Source organism: Lactuca virosa, chromosome 8, assembly GCF_052849685.1.
Source record: "Lactuca virosa cultivar CGN04683 chromosome 8, Lactuca_virosa_CGN04683_v6, whole genome shotgun sequence".
Classification (NCBI taxonomy): domain Eukaryota; kingdom Viridiplantae; phylum Streptophyta; class Magnoliopsida; order Asterales; family Asteraceae; genus Lactuca; species Lactuca virosa.
Genome location: NC_136433.1, coordinates 358826533 through 358834398, shown reverse-complemented (window position 1 = coordinate 358834398; position 7866 = coordinate 358826533).

The following is a 7866-nucleotide window of genomic DNA, read 5'->3' as shown; positions in this document are numbered from 1 at the left end:
ATCTTTCCCTGCTCCACATTCTCACTTCTTTTTAGTCCCTACAAATCACAACATATGTGAATACCACAACCTGTATCAAGGACCCAAGACTTAGAATGACGTGAGTTATTACACAATATAGTGTATATACCTGCATGGTTGGGTTTTACTTTCCCATCCTTCAAATCTTGCTGGTACTTTGGGCAGTTTCGCTTCCAGTGCGACTTTTCATGGCAATAGAAGCATTTAGCCTCATTAGGGTTAGCAGAAGGAGTGACAAAACCTTTCTTGGTTTTGCTTGAAGAGGAGCCTTCAAGGGTCTTACCCTTGGTACCCTTAGAAGGGTTCTTTCTCTTCTTCCCTTTGCCATGCCCGATTTCCAAGACATTGGCCGCAGTTGGAGTAGGAGTAGGAGTAGTAACAACCGACTTACCCTTTAGACCACTTTCGGCGGTCTTCAAGATTCCTTGAAGTTTGCTGAGGGTGACTTCTTCCTTGTTCATGTGATATGTCATGCGGAATTGATCATAACACGATGGCAAGGAGTGCAAAATGATGTCTATTGCTAACTCCTCAGGGAAGTTTACATTCAGCTTCAGTAAACGGTCCACATACCTTTGCATTTTCTACATGTGGCCCGTGATGGGTTCAGCATCCTTCATTCGGGTTGTTATCATGGAGGAGATTATTTCATATCGCTCTTGACGAGCACTTTGATGGTAGCGGTCCATCAAGTCCTGGTGCATCTCAAAAGGATAATAGTCCTCATAGGACTTTTGGAGCTCGGCTGTCATGGTGGCCATCATGATGCATGCCACTTTTGTAGCATCTCTTTCATGTACCTCATATTCAGCAAGCTCTTCAGGAGTAGCAGTTGGCTCGGGTACCTTCAGCTCCTTGTCGAGAACATATTCTTTGTTCTCATACCGAGTGACCATCCTGATGTTTCTGATCCAATCTGTAAAGTTGGACCCATCAAAGATGACTCTCCCACAAAGATTCATGAGAGAGAAGGAGCTAGTAGGGTTTAAGCCAGAAGCATTGTTATTGGAAGACATCTGAAAAGAAGAGGGAACAGATTAGATTAGATATAGAGATAGTCCTTAACAAAACACCCAAATGTAAAATTAAGGCTAGGACCCAACACAATATTTTATAACTTAGAAGAGGGATGCCGTAATCTAAGCTATAAGATATTTGAAGGTAGGTGAATGACGATTCACCAATTTCCACCATGAAAAACGAAATATTTAATTAGGTTTTAATTGGTTTAGAAACTCCTAGATTCTTTGAGATTCATTGAACTTTCTTCAATGGCATGTTTCAATCTCGAGTGTGCCCTTCAAGTTTTGTGACTGGGATGCCGAGGATCACAAAACAAGGTGTGAAGTAACCATGCAAATTACTTGGTACCCTTAATGTATTACCCCTCAATCGATGTGCCGGTTAACCACACACGCTCCATCGATACTATGATAAAGATTAAGTCACCCTTTACCTACCTTGTTAAGTTCAAGTTAGTGTGCCAGTTAACTACACACGCTCCACTAACGACTTAAACAAAGTGTAAAGTGTAATTTCACGGATTAGCACCTTATTCACATTTTCCTAAAATAACTAAGATTGGGAATTCAATAAAGTTTAGTTACTTTAGTATTATCATTATACTTTTAATGAGAATTTATAAGTCCTTGTCCTACCCGTTCGGCTAACGACCCTCCACCGATCAAGGAAGCGGTGGGTGAGAGTGGACACCCATTAAGTTGCCATTTTATAGGCAACAACCTTATACCCCCCTTATAGACCGGCTTCGTGAATGAGGCGTACTAGCGGTAAGACGACTTGATCTTATACATATATAAATATTATTAAACTTATAATATTATAAAGTATAAGGGTTGAATTTTAAGTTTTAAAATTCTAGGGGTTGGAACTAAAGTTTTTAATATGACTTTACATGTTCCAAAACTTGAGGGCAAGTTTTGTAAACTTTCAAAACTTTTCATTTCTCATAACTTATGAGTTAATGGTTATTAAGAATGAAGACTCTTCATTTTTTGTAACCTATGTGTTCTTTTAATGGTTATTTATAAATGTGACTTTTGGTTATCCATAACTTAAGAACTAGTTATGGACTCCATTAAAACACATAAAGATCAAGAATTAATCTAATCAATTATTAGCACATAATTTCTATGATCTTCTAAACTCATATGTTTATGAATGTTCATATCAAAAATTTCAAGAATCGTAAGTACATATACAAAACTTGAAATTTTGATACGAGCTTTTGAACAAAACTTCGATTTTCAAGTTTTTTTTTTTTTTTTTTTTTTTTTTTGCATCAAGTATCAAATAAACAAACCAGGCTCTGATACCACTGATGGGTTTTGAGCATTCTAACACTCCTATGGTGTACATGCAACCTTAGAAACCTTGGATCTATGTTTGACTAAGATACATGGCATGGGGAACTTGAATCAAATAAAGCTAGTAGAATTACTTACCTTGTAGTTGTAGTTGATTGCTTGGAGTTTTAGAGCCTAGCACCAATAGTGTGGATGTCTCAAATGGAAATCACAAATCACCACAAACTTGGAACTTTGAGAGAATAGTAATCACCTTCTTCAAATCGGCCCTCTTACTTTACTCACCACAACTCGTGTGATTTCAAGAACCAAAACCTCCTTTATATAGTGTGGTGGATTAGGGTTACACCTATGTAAACCCTAATACCCATGTCTTTTCATTTCCATGAGATCCATGGGTTAAAGCTCCATGGAGTATCCATGGACTTTCCATGCAAGCCTAGCCCATTCCAAATAAGCATTAGCCCACACTATATAAATACAAGAGCCCATATTTAATTAGTCATACTTTTGATCTCTAAATTAATTCTAGATTAATTATAGATCAATACTAATTAAATAATATGATTTTATATTAATATATTAGGACTTATAATATATTAATAAATCATAACTTATACTATTCTCAAACGATTATCCATTAATTGTTCGGGTGAAGTGCAACCTAAATGGACCATGCCAGGTCGGGTCAAGTACATACCAAATATAGTTATGGACTTAGACACTATATCCAACAAGAATCTCCCGGAACCACATGTGAATAACGGTACGCTTCCAAATAAAAATATTTAAAGCTTAAATTTTTCTAAAACTGGTGAAAGTTAAATCATAATCGTAAATTGCTCCCTCATCCGAATAAAACACATCATTCATATTAAAACTAAGGAACCTTGAAGGTAAGCTATGATGGCTTAGTGTAAACATTAGATTCATATATAATTAAGATTCTATAGGCTTAGAATGAGTGATTCCGCCTTATTTCCTGTTTCTGGTTTGATTGTGGATTTAGGGGAGAGTTACTCAGTCGACGATCTTTTCAATCTTAATTATATATGACTTGTATATACTAAGCGATTATAGAGGGACTGGGTAGGGATCATATTACCAGCTTTCATCACTAATTTTCGGAGCACTCGTACTGCCTGTACTCGCTAAATGTGGTACACATGTTCACATTAATAATAACAAGGATAAAACGGAAAGCACTAAAGACATAAACATAGAATACACCATCGCTCTAAACAGTCACTCCTTCCAAATTGACTTAAAACCTGTCACCATAAGAAGTTCTGATGTCGTCATTTGACATGGATTGGCTTGGTCCTCACCATACCAATTTCATGTGCTATGAAAAGACCCTTCACCTTAACCGACCGTCAAATGAAATCTTTTCAATCTATACCGACAAATCCGACACAAACCTTTGTATCGTCTATCGCTTCCTAACCCACTCCGTAGATAGGATGATTGAAGCAAAAAACACTGAGGATGTTCCGGAAGTCCGTAACGTTCCTGAAAGTATTCCCATCAGACCTCCCAAGAATACCACTCGTACAGCAAGTCAAGTTCAAGAATAGAGACTAAGAACCCATACGGCTAACTTATCACTGCTAAGTATATCCGCGAGGGCGGTATATAATTAAGATTATATGGACTTCATATGTTTCATTCCTCCCTACCTCTTGTTTCTTGTCTGGTTGTGGACTTGGGGCAGAGTCACCCATCCGGTTGTCTTTACAATCTTAATTATATGTGACTTGTATACACGATGTGATGATAGATGAACCAAGTATGAGTTCAACCATGAACTTCAGGACAAAGCTGCCAAGACTACAAGTCGATATGCTACTATTCGAGTGAACGTAGACAAGTAAATCAAACCCACACTCTCTCTCCCGTCTTAAGTACAATTTACCATCCCTAGACAGGCAGTCAGATTAAACGAAACAAAGTCACATAATAATAAAGGTCCGCTGGAACACCAAGCGAGGACCTAAATTCACAAGGGAACGAGAATATCAAATGGAACCAAAGTACACACCTCTAACGGAAGGATAATATCACAACCAGAAATTTTTTGATCAAGCAAGGTCTAAACCCTAACCGAGTACAAGCGAAACTACATTGCAATCCTTGCTGCATTTAAGTTATCTATAACCATGAAGGCATGATTATAAACTAGTAACTAAGCATGCATTGAAACCTAAGTTAATTTGGCTTAGTATAAAACAACCTAAGGAAAAAGGTTAAACTTAAAACCATGGAATAACACCCCACATTGGTGTTTTCGGTCATAGGATTCTAAAACAAGTAGTTTTCGGTCCGAAGATCTAAGAATCATATAGTTTTCGGTCAAAGGAATCTAATCTAAATGGAGATTTCGGTTTGGAATCAATTCAAAAAGGGGTTTACGGTTTGGAGCATGACTGAAATCTCAAAGTATTCACTCTATGGTCGAAATCTCTAAATCCAAGGTTCATTAAGGACCGAAAACCCAAAGCCTTTTTAAGGATGAAAACACATTGTGTATATATATATATATATATATATATATATATATATATATATATATATATATATATATATATATATATATATATATATATATGTTTAACCGTGAACTCAATTCATTTCTCAATTCCCAAACCTTAAAAATCTCAAATTTGCTCTCAAGTATCATCCATAAACCCCATATGTTCCTAAGAATTTTGCCCATATCTTCTTATTTTCACAAAGAACACCAAGAACAAGCTTCATATCTTCAAGTTTTCACCCAAGAACACCAAGAACACTTCAAACAATTTTAAGAATTGTTTTTGTAAGTATTTCTTACATAATTTAGTGTTGTCTAGAACATTAAGTTATTATTTAAATTATTATTATTAATTTAAATACGATATCGTGTATAAATATTATTCGGATACGGCTACTTTCACGTATTCTAACTCGAGGATTATTCACAACCACTTTGTATCTAAACAAGAACACGCGCTCAAGGTGAGTTCATACCCCTACGTTTTCAAGATTTTTCAATTTTTTTTTTGGGGGGGGGGGGGGATACAAGTAAAACACAAGAAATCTTGTGTTTAAAAATATAAATTGCATATTATGTTTTCTTACCGTTAATATGCATTTAAACGTGAAATTTATTAAATACTCAAAACATCGTTACTATCAAATTTAAAAATGTTTACAAAACATGTTAAGACATAACGGTTTTCATAACAATGGAAACAAACATATAAACTATAATAGGTATAGTTTATGGAACATACGTATTATTTAACAAAGTTCAGGTTACAATAAGGAAACAAACATATAAACTATAATAGGTACAATTCATGGAACATACGTACTATTTTACAAAGTTCAGGTACAATACGGAAACAAACATATAAACTATAATAGGTATAGTTTATGGAACAGATATACAGTTTATTCATTACAAAGTTATATTTTTATTTACTAAAAGGGTTTTCAGTTCATTAATTGTAAACTCGTTGAAGGAATTTGTGAGACGTCTTCGTGTACTTACCTAAGTACCATCCAAGTCCTAACTTATAACTTGAGTCTCTTGTAGAGAGAGAGAGAGAGAGAGAGAGAGAGAGAGATATTTGTGTATAGATCTATACGGGACTGACAATCCCGCATCTTGACGATTAGCTACAGTTAGGCCGGCAGGCCTGGGGTGACAAATGTCGTTAACATTCCGACACCTGAAGAATGTCGCGATCATGCCATCTTAGGTCATAGTATGGTTATAAGAACTCACATGGAGAAAACAATGATACATTTACAGAGTAATATATGTTCAAATAATTTTATTTGAACATGAACTTTACAAATGGATTACAGGGAAAACATACTTTCAATGGTTTTATTTAAATAATAAAACTATATTACATTATTTGCAAGTACAATATTTCATACACATCGGTTTTAGGACAACAGAGAATCATATTTCCTTCTATAATTGCTTAGCGTGTACGCTAGAGTTATATAAAATTAAAACCCGATCGACTTAGAATTTTTGGGTCCGCCTTACTTCTTGTTGCTTGTTTGGTTGTGGGCTTAGGGCAGATCCATTACATTCGACGACCTATTGAACCTTGATTTTATATAACTTGTGTACACTAAGGAATTATAGAAGGAAGCTACGAGATTTCTAGATTTACACATAGTTACACAAAAAGCAATACATTATACTACTTAGTAATACGGTACGAATAGAAGTTCAGAAAAACATATATCGAGGACTCTTTTTGCTAAAGTCTATGATTACATTCGACGACCTATTGAACCTTGATTTTATATAACTTATATACACTAAGGAATTATAGAAGGAAGCTACGGGATTTCTAGATTTACACATAGTTACACAAAAAGCAATACGTTATACTACTTACTAATACGGTACAAATAGAAGTTCAGAAAAACATATATCGAGGACTCTTTATATAACTTTTGTACACTAAGGAATTATAGAAGGAAGCTACGCGATTTCCGCCTTACTTCCTGTTCCTTGTTTGGTTGTGGGCTTAGGGCAGAATCACCCAATCGACTGTTCGTTTGATCTTAATTATATATAATTTGTTTACACTAAGCAATCAAAGGAGGTAACAGTACAGGTCATACCAATTACATGAATCAGAACCTCGAATCACAGATTATAAACATAAGAAACTTATAATTGTTGGTCTTGAAGTACTAAGACTATAACTTATTTACGATGAAAATATTGGATTTTCTGGAAGAAAACATTAACGTTTTCAATAAAAAACAACATACCTTTTCAAACAAAATACTTATGAACTCACCAACTTAAATGCTGTCACTTTTTAAAACCACTTGTATTCTCAGGAAATTAGTAGACACATACCCCCATAGGTTTTACGAAGACGGATCATAGTAGCATCATGTCTTATCTTTTGCTATAGTTTTAATGTTAAACAAACAATGTTTTGAACACAATGTAAGTACTATGTTATCAATACAATGGTTGTTGTTACTTTGATTACTATAATACATTTGTTTAGATACTGTACATGACGTCATCCACCGCCGAACGTTTCCGTCATTCCGGTTTGGGGGTATGACAACACTCACCTCGACAGCAGAGCCCACGAATAAATATCTGACTGTAGATCCGCTAGAACCCCCGCACTATCAAACATGAATAACATTCAATTAATGACTGGGTCCCGACTCAAACTAGGAGTCCAAATCAGCGTAAAAGACCTTTTTACCTTTCTCCAAACTTGGCCCAAGGCCAATGCCCAAAATAGATGACCTAAAAACCAAAAATCTAACAAAAGCACCCAAGGCCCAAATATGGGCCAATTTTCCAAATTGGGCCCAATCCCTTTCATGGGCCTTCACCGAAGAGAGTCCAATAAAGTCTCAATAGCCTACCCATAAAATCCAGATACCCTAACATGGCCCAAGACAACCAAGCACATCCTAGCCCAAAACCGAAGCCCAAAATGAAGGAATCCAAGCATGCTGAGTACGCAGGGCG